Genomic DNA, 16,613 nt, shown 5'->3' with positions numbered 1-16,613 from the left:
AATTAGAGAATTGATTAAATTTTGATTCGATTTTGGTTCATCCAAACTCTGTCGGTTGGACACCGAACCGAACCTATATATATATATATATATATATATATATATATATATATATTAAATATTGATAAATTTATAATCTAAGAATTTGATTTTTTTTTTTAATGTATGTAATCTCTCCGTCCACAAAAAATCTATCACATGATGAATGACACGAATTTTAATAAAATATTAGTGGGGTTGTTAGGGGAGTAAAAGTTTCGTTTTAAATGTGAGTGGAGGTGTGTGAATCCTACTATTACAAACTGAAAAATGCAATTCTTTTGTGAACGGGCCAAAAAAAATTATAACAAATTTTTCGTAGATGGAGGAGAGTATTAAAGTTGTATATAAGTTGAATGGCCAAAACATATAAATTTTGCTATAAATTCTGGAATATTTATAATTTTTTTTGGAAATGGGATATTTATGATGTTATTATACATTCTACATGGTTACGAATATCCATTAGTATTTTTTTTTAATTGAACAATGCTTATATTTGAAACAAAAGAAAAAGAACAAAAAAAACATTGATTAATTATTCTTATGGTGATGTCCTTAAACCTCAAATCAATTGTTAATTAGTTATTTTGTAAACTTGCGAAAACACCGATTACTTTACTAATAAATATATAAATAAGTTTATAACTCTCTTCGAATCATGTAGAAAAATTAAATATGTAACTAATTTATAAGTACAATTTTATGTAATGTATAATTTGTTAACGGATAGTTAATTTAAACCAATGAGAAACAAAATACTAAAATAATTCAACGAAAAAATCAAACTAATAATAGATGAAAACATGTATTATAAAAAAAAATATAGAACCCTTATTTTTATGCAATATTTGCCACATAACTAAATTGACATTTCCTTATTATTCTAAAGACGATTATTTAAAGGTTAATGTGTAGATTCACCCCTGAAGTAGAGGTTCCTATAGCGTTTATCCCCTCATTCTCGATTTTGGTGCAAACACCCCCCTCCTTCCATAGTCCAAGAAAATGGTACAATTAAACCCAGACCTCTAACGCCGTTAAGCGTCCGTTAAACGTCTAGGTTAAATTGCATGCTCTACTTCAGGGGTGTATCTGTACCTTAACTCTTTTTTTGTTTCAATTTTGGCAACCTACCTTCGGCATCAGCTCAGCCGCCTCCGTACTCATCAGCTCCGACTTGCACCTTGTCAACTCGCACGCGCTCAATCTCTTGGTCGTCGACTGCCCACCGCCGACATGCAGCAGCGCCACCAGCTTTTTCACCGTCTCGTACAACAACATCTCCTCCAACACTTTAACCCTTGTTGGGTCCTGGAGGGTCACTGAACTGGTGTATGAGGGGGGAATACACCAGTAGGCTATTTTTACAAAAATCTTTTGAATGATTGAAGGTCAGTTGACTAATACTGAAGAATTTGAAAGAGGTTAACAGTCAAAGATGGTTTTCAGTTAACAAAGGGTTGTAGACTGATATTGGACTAACTTCAGTATTTTGATTTCAGTTAGGCTCAAAGCTTTAAGTGATAATCCACGTAAGGCTTCAGTCTAGATTTTGAAGACAGAGAAGTGTTATGAATCTTACTGATTATCCAAATATTTATCAGTTAGACTAATAACACAAACAGCGAAAAATAAACTTAAGAAATAGCCTTCGTGATTAACAAGTTGTCAGATTAAGGTTTCACTTTACAATTTATCAGTTTCAGTTTAATAAGAGGTTTGAACACAGATAAGAAAGATAAACAGGAAGCGAAAGACAACAAGGGATTTTTACGTGGTTCGGAACAAGTTCCTATGTCCACGGTCAGTTAAACACACTAACAATCACTCTGGGCTAGTGCTTGCGGGTGCACAGCAAACCTTCAACTGAAACAAAGTTTAAGTGCCAAAACACTAGATTGGACTTCTCGTCTCCTTCTCAGCTCGTAGTTGCAAGGACTACACTTGTCTTGCTTGCGGGGCCTAAGAACTCTTGAGTTCAGACCACTGTCTCGAACTCTCTCTCTCAAACTCTCTTTTCGCTCAATTGAAAAGGGGTTTGAAATACCAACTAGATTACAGAGAACAGGCTCCCGGTAATCGAGAACTTAAGCTTCAAATATTACAAAGGATTTGCTTAAGAAACTAAGGGAATGTAAGAAATCAGTGAACTGATTTAGGCTTCGAGTATTCTCTTATTCGATTCAAACTTTGAAGGCAGTGAAAAGTCTGAGTTGCTATTTTGGAAGAGGTTTAGCTTGAGCGTTTGAATCGGTGAAGATTGCAGATGTTCCTTGAGCTCTATTTATAGGTGAAGTCTTAAATAGATCCATTGGCAAGATGGTCTTCAATAATTCGTCCGTTGTGAGAAATATTTGAAATTGACTGAGGCTTCAATCTTTGAGGTTCCTAATTTGGTGAGGAACGGCGTCTCTAGGTGCAGCAGCATGGTGCCTTTGACAAGTTAGCACAAAAAAGGAATGCTCTGCAGAAAAGGACGATCTTCAATATTTCTGCATTTAATGCGGCTGTACTTTGAGTGTACGTGACTTCCTTTTAACTTAAAATCTCCAGTACGAGGAAGAATGTCAACTGATACATGACTTGAGTATCAGTCCGCTAATTCCACGTGGCCAACATTAGTTAATCAATCATAACTGATTCTTCAGTGAGATCTTCGTCCATTTAAAACACCAGTATTTGACTTTGGTCTTTCCACATGTTGTCTTCAGTCGAGTGATCTTCAGTCTTCAGTCCGCCGATCTTCAGTCTTCAGAACTTCAGCTTAACTATATAACTGAACTCTAACACTTGAGTTCGAAAAGTTTTAGACTAAAAAGAAAATCTAAGAGTTTTGGTATTATCAAAACTAAGGTTAGGATATTTCATTAATTTCCCAACAACCCTTTAGGCCTATCTTATGATATTAATTATATATATATATATATATATATATATCTATATATAATATATATTTAAATTTTATTCATTTATTATTATTATTATTATTATTATTATTATTATTATTATTATTTGTATTGATAATATTATTTTCCTTTTTTTTAATATAAAATAGAAGACACATTATTTCTCTGTTACTTAATATTGTGATGGAGTTAGAGATAAAATTTATTTTAATGATATGATAATTAATTTTCATCCATTTTGTACATATACAATTAAAATAAGTGTGTATATCATTATTCTACTATTAATATTAATATGTTATTTAGCGCTTGATTATTATATGCTTGCTTATTTTGAATTTTATAATATTTTTTATAGATTATGGTTTAATTTTTTATTTTTAAATAATTGTTAAAACTATAAATAATAATTATGATTTTATTTTTGGCTAATTTAATATTTCTAAATTTATTTTAAAAGAGAAAAAACGATGGATCCGAGCTAACAAGGTGCAATTCGGAGCCGATGAATACGAGGGCGGCTAAGCTGATGCTGGAGGTGGGTTGCCGAAATTGAGAAAAAAAAAAAAAGTTAAGATGCAGATCCACCTCTAAAGTAGAAGGTATAATTAAACTCAGACGTTTAGCGGAAACTTAACAGTGTTAGAGGTCTGGATTTAAATGCACCATTTTCTTGTACTATGGGGGGTGTTTGCGCCAAAGTCGAGAATGGGGGTAAACATTATACGGGTCTCTACTTCATGGGTGAATATGCACCTTAACCCTTATTTAAATACATGAAAATTGTATGCATATAAAAAAATTACATAATAAATTGAATTCATTTTGCTTTATATCAATTTAATTGGATTATAAAATAATAAACTTCTTTTTATGAAAGTATGTAGTGGAGGAAAAAAAATATAATTTTCTATGTTTATGACCAATGTTATATTAATATATAATATATATCGATATAGATATTCAATTTTTTTTTAATATTTGTGAGTAATTAGACAACAGTTAATGCACCTCAATCTTTTAACACAAACTTATCTTCGAAAGTGGAAATAACAATTTTATTTAAATATATCAAAACTTCATTCAAAAAAAGAAAAAAAATGTACAGCGCCAATGTCATCTATATATGGTCATGTGATATATGTGGAGCGATATGTTTTTTTATATTTGACTTCTAATGTATTATTCGAAATATATTTAATTAAATTGTATATTGTGTAAATTACAATAAATATTTTATTACTCTTAGCATGAACTTTCTTCAAAACATAAACTCAATCGTATACGTGTATTGGCTTAACAATTAGTGTCGGACCTATAATTTTTAATTTAGGCGTACGACAAATATATTTCCTTCATTACTTTTTGTTGAGTCATGCATCTATTATTTGTTGAACCATATATAATAGTTTCAACATTATATATTGTCATGAAATAATAATAATAATAATTTATGCAGAGTGGCTTGAGCCAAAAATCTCACAATTCAAAGGTTAAAAAACACATGAAAAACGAATCATTTACAGTTAGACTCAGGAACAATATTAAAAAAAATTAACAAAAAAATACAACCAATAAAAAACACCAATAAAACATTAAAAAAAATGTTATATTTTAGATCATATAAACACATCTAAAAACTTTATAAAGTGTGTGTCTATTTTTGGTAAGTTTTCCACTCATAATAAAGTGAGATCATTATTCCACCCATAACATATTCAAATATTTTATTAAAATTCGTGTCATTTAAGAATCGATACTTTTACAAGGACAAAGGGAGAGGAAGAGGAGTAATTTTAACAATAATGTAAATATTACACTTCTAATATACTCCATCCGTCCTTATATAAAATAACAATTTCTAAATGACACGAGTTTTAATAAAGTAGTTGAATGTGTTGTGAGTGGAGTTAGTGTCACACCTTAAAACTTACCAAAAATAGACTGAATACATTTTATAAAGACGGACGAAAATGACAAATTGAATACTCCATCTGTCCACGAAATGAGTATCTATATTTCCTTTTTAGTCCGTTCGTGAAATGAGTACTCATTTCCCTTTTTAGCAATGGAAAAGGTGCAGATTGGCCCCCGAAATAGTAGCCCATATAGCGTATAACCCCTCTTACTCACTGTGTGTGCAACTAAACCCCTGAACTCCGAGAAAAGGGTGCAAATTCCCCCATCTGACCTAACGCCGTTAAGTGTCCGTTAACGTTTGGGCTTAATTGCACCCTCTACTTCAGGGGTGGATCTGCACCTTTATTTATTTATTTATTTATTTTTATAATTTCAGCAACCCACCTCCGCCATCAACTTAACCGCCCCCGTACTCATCGATTATAACTTGCACCTTGTCAGCTCGCATGCGCCCAATCTCTTGGTTGTCGACTGCCCACCGCTTACATGCAGCAACGCCACCAGCTTCTTCACCTTCCAGCACAACAGCATCTCCTCCAACACCTTAACCTTTTAGACTTATCTTATGATATTAATTGTGTATATATTTATCTATATAATATATATTTAAATTTTATTTATTTATTTTTGAATAATTATTAAAACTCTAGATAATAATTATGATTTTATTTTTGGTTAATTTAATATTTGTAAATTTATTTTAAAAGAGAAAAAAGAATGGATCCGGGTCAGGACTCGAGAACCTGTGAATCTAATGGATCTGGACATTAATCTCATTTTTTTGGACCTAATGGATTTGGACCGAATCCTGACCTAAGTAAAAAAATACGGATATGGATTTGGACCAAGCAGGTTTCGATCCAGGTCCACATCTGGAGTTGGTGATGCTGCTGCATGTCGGCGGTAAGCAGTCGACGATCAAGAGATTGAGCGCGTGCGAGCTGACAAAGTGAAAGTTGGAGTCGATGAGTACGGGGGCGGTTAAGTTGATGCCGAAGGTGGGTTGCTGAAATTATTAAAAAAAAAAAATTAAGGTGCAGATCCACCCCTAAAGTAGAGGGTGCAATTAAACCCAAACGTTAACGGACACTTAACGGCGTTAGGTCAGAGGGGGGGGGGAATTTGCACCCTTTTCTCGGAGTTTAGGGGTTTAGTTGCACACACAGTGAGTAAGAGGGTTATACGCTATAGGGGCTACTACTTCGGGGGCCAATCTGCACCTTTTCCCTTTTAGCAATTATACTCCACATAACCTTTTAACTAATACTCTTAAAAAGTGGGATCCTTATTTCATTAACATCACACTAAAAAGGTGTTTGGCTAAGCTTATTTTAAAGAGCTTATAAGTTCTTAAACAGCTTATAAGCTATTTTGAGGAGCTTATAAGCTCAGTCAAACACCCTTTAAATATATTTTTTAAAATTCGTGTCGTCTACAACTGGGTACTCATTTCGTAGAAGGAGGGAGTATATTTTATGAGGATGGAATGAGTACTACATTCTGCGTCAAAATCCTTCAATCATATTCCGTCGAATTTTTCGCAGTCATGCCATGATGCCAATGAAATCACTACATTTGTCAACAATTACATTCTTGATTATAATTTTTTCATTAGAAAATGAATAAAAAAATAAGATTTTTTTATTCTTTTTTCTCATATTTTCTAGCTAGAGATAAAAAAGACTCCCAATTTTTTCTCCCTTAGAATATTGGAATATATTTTTATATCACTACCCAAAAATAATATTATTCATCATTTGAGATAATGAGTAAAAATGAGCCGTTCGAGAAAATGAGTTCAAAATTTTTGTAGGTCACTAAGTTAGAGCGCTTTGCAAAATTAGGTCATATTTTTTCGGGCTTGCAAATTTGGACCATTTATTATTAATTTCAGTGTCCGTGAGCACATTTGAGTCCGATCGTGCTATTTTTCATGTGAGACGTGTGTGACTTCACAGCTAGAACCTGAACGCTGATGTGAAATTTTATTTCATTCTTTTATTTGGCATATTTATACACATATAAAAATAAATCATAAAATAATACATAATTAAAAAACACATGTAAAAAATGAATTAAAAAAATATATGTGAGTGAAGATAAATAATACATAAATTGAAAACATATATGAATCTACCTCATGAACCCTATTTCCCCATATTCCCCAAATTATAACCGTCGATCTGAAGTCGATGTCATACGTGAGTGAAGATAAATCACATAAAACACATTTTATTTTTGCAGACCAATCCATGTCAATTCTGGGTTTGGTTCGACCCTTCGATGTGTCGTCGAGTAAAGGCAATTATTTGTGTATTTTTTAAATATTTTTTAATTTATTTTTTATTTGTGTTTTTTAATTATGTATTATTTTATGATTTATTTATGGTTAATGGTAGAGAATACCCATTCTCAAAGATAAAGACAAAAAAAATACCCACACAAACTAAAACATATAAATAATACCCATTTTTTGAAAAACTTGACACTTATACCCTTAAGAAAAATAAAATCTCAAATAAGCCCCTTTTCCCCCCAATCGCAGACACAGTCCTAGCCTCTTATCTTTCTCTTTTTTTTTTTTTTTCTCTCTCTCTCTCTCCATCGAGCCTTCGCGTCTTTGCCTCTGGCGCCTCCGCTCCTCCGCCGCGGCCTCCCACCTCAGCCGCCCAACCTCTCCTTCGCCCAGCCGCACCGCCCTCTTTTCTCTCTCTTTCCACCGCTTTCCCCCTTCTCCCAGATCTACCTTTGCAGCGACGACTCGCTGCGGCGCTCCTCCTCATCCGTCGACGGCACCGGCGATAGAGACACCCAATCCACCTACAAAATCAAGCTCAAGCCCTAGTATTTCTGGCGGAAGCACGACTCCAAACGTTTTGCCGTCGACGACCTTACTTCCGGGACCTCAAAATCGCCAGATTCAATGGAAAAATCGAGCCAATTTTGGATTAATACGTCACCGTCATTTTTTACGGTGAAGTTGTTTTGCTGCTCAAAAATTTGAGGAAGGAGGCGTTTAGGAAGACCGCCGCGGCCGCCCGCCTCTGCCTAGCCGTCCAGCCGCACGCTCCTCTTCTCTCTCTCTCCACCGCCTCCCAGATCTGCCTCCGCCACACCTTTTTTTCTTTCTATCCAGATCCGCCGTGGCGCACCTCCGCGCCACCGTGCCTCGCCTCATCGCAGCGCTCTCTCTAGATCTACTGCAACGACACTCCTCCGCCGCGCCACGTCGCTCCTCCGCCTCGTTGGTTCAGTGCTCGACAATTCAATGCTCGACAGTTCAGTGTTCGACGCTTGACACCTCCGCCTTGCTCGATAGTTCAGTGCTCGACGCTCGACACCTCTGCCTCGCTCGACAGTTCAGTGCTCGAAGCTCAGTTGCTCGACACACGATGCTCGACACATCGATGCTCGACACTCGACACTTGAGTGCTCGACGCTTCAGTGTCGAGCAATGCGCGAATGATACATAAGGGTAAAAATGTCCTAAGTGGGTATAATTTGTTATTTTGTAAATAGTGGGTATTTTTTATGTTTTGTCTTTCAAAAAGGGTATATCTCATTTTGCCCCATTTATTTTTACATGTGTATAAATATGCCAAATAAAAGAATGAAATAAAATTCCACAACAACGTGTGGGCTCTAGCTGTGAAGTCACAGACGTCTCACGTGCAAAATAGTCCGATCGGGCCCAGTGTGGCTCACTTACGTCGAAATTAATAATAAATGTTCCAAATTTACACGCCCGAAAAAATGTTGCCTAATTTTGCAAAAAAAAAAAACGTCCTAAGTTAATGGCCTACAAAAATTTCGACCTCCGATAAAATATTTCATCTAGTCAAAAGAAAATTAATTTTCTGTCATAATAAACATATAAAAATGATGAAAATATATATATTTTATCATTTCAATGAAAATAAACGGAGCCTTATAAAAAATATTTCTCAACTAATGAAAAAAATTGACCGCGATCTCATGGAGATGGAAAAGAAACGGATGAAATGAGAAAGACCAATTATTATTATTATTATTATTATTATTATTATTATTATAGCAAAGACCATAAGTGCAACTTGCTCAAAAGTAGGGCTGTAAATCATACTACATGAAATGAATAGTAGAGAAAGATAAAGTTGAAAAACATTAACCTTTCTTATTTTTCTCGTGTTTTGGAAAATTTCTGAAGTTAGATCGTAAGGTCATTTTAACCTTTATACTGTGGTCTGTGTGAAACTATAATACTTAATCCTATTTCTATCGCACATTCAACAATGGACTCTCTTTTTTCAATTCAACAATTGACTTCTTAATGCAAGCAAAGCAAGATACATACTACCAGTAGCAGTAGCACTACAGTACCGATACAATAATAAATTTTGCGGCGTGCATGCTGCTGAGGTTTTATTATTCCCAAACCAATTATTCAAACATGATGATAATAAAAAAATAAAAGATTCGTACTCAATTAACAAAGATATTAAAATTGATGAATTTTAGGAGGATTGACTAAAAAGAGCAATTTGTTTTATTTGGTCAAAAATACATCTTTATTTATTTTTATTGTTTTGTTTTTTGTTGGGGGCAGGATGGCCGAGGGAGTAGTTGATCTCCGTAGAGAGCGCCAAGTTTGGATGAGATGTCCAACAGCCAGCTGGCAGAGAGGGGGTGGCTTCCCAACAGCCACAGCTTTTCACGCTCGTGAATTCCGAGGTGTGGTCTTTATTATAAATAAATACCCTTTTCCCTTTTTCTTTCTTTATCTTTTTTCAAAAAAAAAAAAATAGATAGTAGGAGTATATGATATAGGCTTGCCACGGTTAGCCCGGAACCGGCGGGCCAACCCTGAACCGGCCCAAAAGTCAACGATCCAGGCCTAAACCGTTGATCACAGGTTGATTCCCGGATCGGTCCGCCTAGACGCACGGTCAAGTTCAGGTTCGGTAGATGAGAAGACCGCAGCCCACCGGGCCGGGCCAAAATCATCGGGTCCAACCAAATTTTTAATTTTTTTTTAATTTTATATTCAAATCCTACATATTTTAATGTAGGATAATTTTAACTAAATGTAGCTTCACTATTTATAGTGTACTACACATGGTAGAGAATCCTACATTTTTCAATATGGGATAATGTAGTTTCACTATTTATATTGTACTACACATGGTAGATAATCCTACATTTTTCAATGTGAGATAATTTCAACTTAATGTAGCTTCATTATCTATAGTGTACTACACATTGTAAAGAATCCTACATTTTTCTGAATCACCATTTGGAGGAAAATATAAACCATATTATTATTATTTTTATTAAAAAACACATAAAAGTACATACTTTTGAGTAAAGATACACATACAAGTTTTATAATTATATATCAAAGAAGAAGGGATCTCCCATGCAACCATCTAGGGATATCAATTTAGCCCGAAATATGTGGACTTGTCCGATTGGCCCGTCAATCTGAGAGGGTTGGGTTGAAAAGTTTCAACCCAATAAAATTACCGTCCGAATAGCCCGACACTTGATAGAGTTGGTTCGAAAATAACTCGAAAATAATGTGTTCGCCTGATTATATGAGATTTTTCTCATTATTTGATTTTTAATTTTATTACTTTGCTTCTGAAAATTAGTATGATAAGGTATTTTTTTCAAAAGTTTGTGAAACGTATTTTGATTCAATATTAAAAAAAAGTTATACTCTTTATTTCACTTCTATGTATTTTTAATCCAATACATAACATACAACATTTAGATGTAAAATAAAAATAAAAATGATAGTAATTATTTAACAAGTATTGCATCTTTACATCTGTAAGAGTTGCATATTAGATTATTAGTTATGATGTAAGTCGATGTTGAAATGTCATTGTCGAGATAAATATATTAATTATTTAAAAAAAAATCGAGCCCGACTAGCTCGATGGGTTAGCTCGAAATCCGAACGTTTTGAGTTAGGGTTAAAATTTAATCTAAATTTTTTTCAACTTGATGATTCGATAGGGCTAGCCCGAAATTCTATGGGTTGACCCGATCGACATTCCTACTAATATTCATACGGTGTGAACTACAAATATTTTAATAAAATATTTTGTTACTTATAAATTTTTATAAGACATTTATAAGTGTTTTATTAAAATATGTGAGTGGATCATGAGCCGCTGACAATCAACATGTCTTACATTATAACCAATTTGGAATAGATTATAATCCACATCCACACACCATGTAAGACATTTATAACCATTTGTGTGTATCAAATGTAACCAATTTGGAGTTAATGGAATAGATTATAATCCACATCCACACACCATGACCATGTCTGAGATGGGACGGGAGTTGTATTATTGGACGGAAGCAAGTTGGTTGGAAACTTGGAAGTAATCAACAACGAAATCGTAGATGATAAAATTGCGTTACAAAATGATGGTTTAAGTTGACCGCGTGGTCAGCAACTTGTTGACTAAGGGAAGACTTGCTTCAAACAAACTACAACTGCTCATCTTAATTTCGCACTTTATTTAATTACTACATCACGAATTTTAATGGTATTTTAAATTTTTAATTTCGCACTTGTTTTAATGTATATGATTGTGGCACCATGCTAATATGCTATACATGATGGATCTAAGAAATCGCAATAGTCAATACCATACATTTTCACATTAATTCTGATTAATTTGTCTTTCCATCTACTAAATTTCAAAACTAAGACGAGATTAACGCCTTTTTCAAATATAGTCTTGAGTCACACAAGTAGTGTGAACTTTGGGGGCTCGATGTGTCCAATTTTGCCTCCCATCACTAATAAAAATTAAAATTTAATCTTAGTCATTAGATGATATTGATGCCTATATATTTGACAACTATACAGTACTTAAGTAAATAATCCAAAAGGGGTTTAAAAGGGGAGAGGAGGAAGAAAAAATAACAACACAATAGACCTAAAACCTCTAAAAAAATGAACATGGGCATTGGACATGGACCAAAACTATGTCACCCTTTAAGCCCACTAATCAAATTGGACTGATAACTATAATACTACATGCCATAAATATGCCTATTTTTGAATGTTAAAATAAACTTATAGGCATGCCGACTTCAAAATACATAGTCGGTGAGCACATTTCAAGAGCCGATATGCAAATTTCTATATATATAAAAACAAAATAGTCTGACAATACAATCACTTAAAAAGACAAAATTGGAAGTTTATAAATATACAAGCGAAGCGAGTAATCCATTGAATTTTGACGAAAAAATCAATTTTACGTTATAAATTGTAAATGTGATTTTAAATAATAAATTAAGATTTTGTTTAATATGATAACGTTCAATAACTCATTGAAAAAATTACAAAAATAGGTTAAAGAGAATTTTTCTTTGATTTTTTAATTTAATTATTTAAAAAGTATCTATATTATCGTATCCGTAACAAATTCGATTAAAAATTTATTTTATAACGCGTTAATGTTCTTAGATCTGAGTTTGCATTTCATAACTCGTGAATATCGAAGGGAAGTATATATGGAGAAGAAGATGATGACGGCGACATGCATGTGAAACCGGAGACAGATATAGAGAAAGAGAGCATCTTGACAGCGCGATGGAGGAAGTAAGGTTTCAGATAGAGAAGAATAGAGCAAGTGAGGAAAAGATGAGGAGTCCGTGTTTTTTGTAGAGTAATGTGGGGGTAACTTCATCCGAAACAATTAAAATTGGCTAAATATTATTAAAATAATGTTGAGTGAACAACTTTTTTTTTTTAGAATTACAAGAAGCATCTTTGAGTGAACAATTATGAATTTTCACTATCTTAAATGAATATTTTGCACCACTAACACTATATATCATTCCATGAAACTATATATTATATTAATAAATTAATTAAATAACAATTAAACTAGACCAAATATTCATATAAACAAAACTATAATTCATATGATATCGATGGGACTTGATCAATAACATTTTAAAAAAGGCTTAATATTTTAATTTTATTGCTTGAATGATGGTTTTCTCAACAAGATATATTTATTTCATGGGAGACACGTAAAGCTCAAAATGGCAAACAAAGAAGGGGTATTAGCATGTAAATACACAAGCTTTTTATATTTTCTGAAATTTAACATGATTTTTATTTTCTGTCCACAAATACATGAACTTGACATTTTTTCTGACTTTTGACACCAACAAGGAAAAACTCTAATTTACTATTAACGTGAAGGCCGGAATACCATGTCATTCACTCTTCAATCAAAATAATGAATAAAATGACTCTATTCAAGTGCATATTTCGTAGTACACGTCATATATTCCGACCTCCACGTCAACAATAAATAGAGTTTTTTTATGTTTGTATCAAAAATCAGAAACAATGCTAAGTTCATGTATTTGTGGATAGAAAATAAAAATCATATTAAATATGTAAAGGGTTCGTATATTTACATGCTAATAACCCAAAGTATAATAGTAATACAATAAAGGGAACCAGGGGGCTTAGCCCACTGGCCACCGGGTCCTCACTTAACTGAAGTGACCCGGGTTCGATCCCTCTTGGGAGCGAATTGGAGATTGGAGTATAAGGTGGCTCTTGGTGAATAGAGGTTCGATCCCTCTTGGGAGCGAATTGGAGATTGGAGATATAAGGTGGATCTTGGTGAATGGAGAGATAAGGTGGTTCTTGAAGTGGATGGGGAACTAATTACTAACATCTAACATGACTTTGCCCGATAAAAAAAAAAAAAAAAGTAATACAATAAAGGGCAGCCCTTTACCCACCAATGACAACCCCAAAAAAAGAAACAGAGAGTTAGGTGAGTTTTGGGATGCATAATGGCAAACAAATTAAGCTCTGATGGTCCTGCAAGTGCAACCCAAATTAAAGGCTCAAAAAGTGGACTTTTTTGTGAGTTTTTTTATTGTGAACCCACCATCATTTATAGTATCACATGATAAAGCAATTCACCCATAAAGAATCAAATAATTAACTCGCTTTATAATAATCGAAGATAAAGACGTCAATGCTTCATTTGATGGGTCTATTATTTTTTAATCATCAGATAACAGATAAGTAAATCTACATTTCAATTCCTCTATGCCACAACTACGGTGTACTTCACATCCTAATACAGATAAATCTATATATAATTAAAAAAAATTAAGTTTTTTTACCTCTAATTTTTCTCTCTTCTCATAATTTTTTCCTTCAAATCTTTTATCTGGGTTTTTTTTAATTCTTTCAAAAAATTATTAATTTCGATTCATGAAAAAAAATACTCAATATAGATATTAAATTAAAAATTATGATAAGATCTTTAATTTGATGAAAAAATTATAAGAAAATAATTTTAAAATGAATAAGTTATGATTATTTAAAGTGTCAAAATTAATTTTTGTTTGCTCTCATTATCTCTAATATTCAACATCATACTTTTTTTTTCATTTTGTTTCCGTTTATTGATGGAAAAATAAGTAGATGTCATTTTTTCCTTTCAAAAAAGTTACATGATTGTTTAATTATAATTATTTCAAATTTAATTTATTTTTAAATTACAGTAGTTTTAATGCAATTAACGAGAAGGAAATTTGTATTAATTTTAATATGAAATAGCACACAAAAAATTAGTTATATATATATATATATATATATATATTAAATTTATAATTTAAAATACTATATAGATTTATTTAGTTATGTGTACAGTTTATTTATTTATTTATATTAACATATTTGTTGTTATATTTTCTTTTTTATATTATTCGTATTTTTCTAATCTTTTAATTAATTTTGGGCTATTCAAAATAAAAACTTTTTTATAATCAAAATACATTGTGGACTTTTAAGAGCTCAAAATTTTTAAATTAAATGACCACTATTAATTTTGTTATATCCATGGTTTAGAGCTTAATCAATGAGATTGACTTAAATTATTTGCTTTACAATCTATAAATTTAATTATTATTTTCATGTATTCAATTAGTATACAATAGCCATTGAATTTAATATTATATTCATTAAGTTGATAACATTGTTATTATACACTAGTTAAATCAAATACCAATATTTAAATTAACATAATTTTTTTTATTATCAATTAATTTAACTCATAAATAATGACATTTTGACATAGTTTAAAATTTTAAAAATAAATAAATATATTGTGGCCCGTGCATCACACGGGAAGACATACTAGTAAAATATTAAATCGAAGTGTAAAGTTCGAAAGAGAATTCAACGTGAATATACCAAAGTTTATAACAAAATTACCCGGCGACCACAAGATATTTGAGATATATGAAGTGTTTATTTGAACTAGCACACCTCCCATGAGATGCACGAGGAATATTATATGTCTAATAAATTTAATATTTTATTAATAATTATAAAGATTTTTAAATTTATTATTTTTATGAAGTAATAATGAATTGTAAATTTAGACAAATATTACATGAAATCCCACACTGAGTATACTTTGCAGTGTCATTTCATATTTAATATTTTTAAGTTTTTGAGATTAGAGGCTTGTGAAATGAATGACGGATCAAATATTTGTGTTTAGTTTTACTTAAAATATTATCTTTAGTAAAGTATTTTAAATAAAAAAAATAGTTCATAATTTTTGCATTAAAATATTTTTTTCATATTTATGTAAATACTTGATTTTTTCATATAAATATTTATTTAAATTTAATTAGATCAGGGTGTTACATGTTTCATTTAAATGTGACAATTGAGAAAAATTAAGTTTCATACTTTATTAATTACTAATATATTAAAGAAACAATGGTGTCAAATGGCCACATTGAAGATGCAAACACAATATTTGGCCACTAATTGAAAAAACACAAATTATGACCATTAATTAGGCAATATACCTAATATACCCCTAAATCAAAAAAAAAAAATATTTTTTTATTTTTTTAATTCTCTATGCTATATCTACCCCTTGACCCCACCCACCCCCAAGTCAATTTTTTTTTACTCCCCTGCCCCCAGACGCCCCGACCCGACCCATCCCCAAGCCAAAAAAAAAAAATTTACTTCCCCTGCCTTGTCTACCCCCCAGACCCCCCGACCCCACCCACCCCCAAGCCAATTTTTTTTTTTTTTTTACTTTCCCTGCCTTTTCTACCCCCCAGACCCCACCCACCCTCTTTTTTACTTCCCCTGCCTTGTCTACCCCCCAGACCCCTGACCCCACCCACCCTCCACCCACCCCCAAGTAAAAAAAAAAAAAATTACTTCCCTTGCCTTGTCTACCCCCCCCCCCCGAACCCCCGACCCCCCCACCCCCCACCCACCCCCAAGCAATTTTTTTTACTCCCCCTAGATAAAAATAAATCAAATTTTACTTTTGGTATTTTATTTTATGGCACTTAATTAAGTGCCAAAATGACCTTTTTAAACACTTTCCCTAGGGTTTAGATATTCCATTTATGGTTTAGATTATCCATTTAGGGTTTAGATGTTCCATTTAGAGTTTAGATTATCCATTTAGGGTTTGAATGTTCCATTTAAGGTTTAGATGATGCTGTTGTTTCTATATTTGTTCTGCATGTTTGGCACTTATGGCACTAATAGTGCCATAAGTGCTAAAAAGACCATTTTATTTTATTTTATTTTGGATTTTCGTTGGCACTTATGGCACTATGGCACTAATAGTGCCATAAAATAAAATAACAAAAGTAAAATTTGATTTATTTTTATCTAGGGGGAGTAAAAAAATATTTTTTTTTGGCTTGGGG

The sequence above is a fragment of the Salvia miltiorrhiza genome, chromosome 2, assembly GCF_028751815.1.
Source record: "Salvia miltiorrhiza cultivar Shanhuang (shh) chromosome 2, IMPLAD_Smil_shh, whole genome shotgun sequence".
NCBI classification, from domain to species: domain Eukaryota; kingdom Viridiplantae; phylum Streptophyta; class Magnoliopsida; order Lamiales; family Lamiaceae; genus Salvia; species Salvia miltiorrhiza.
This window is presented reverse-complemented; position numbering follows the sequence as displayed.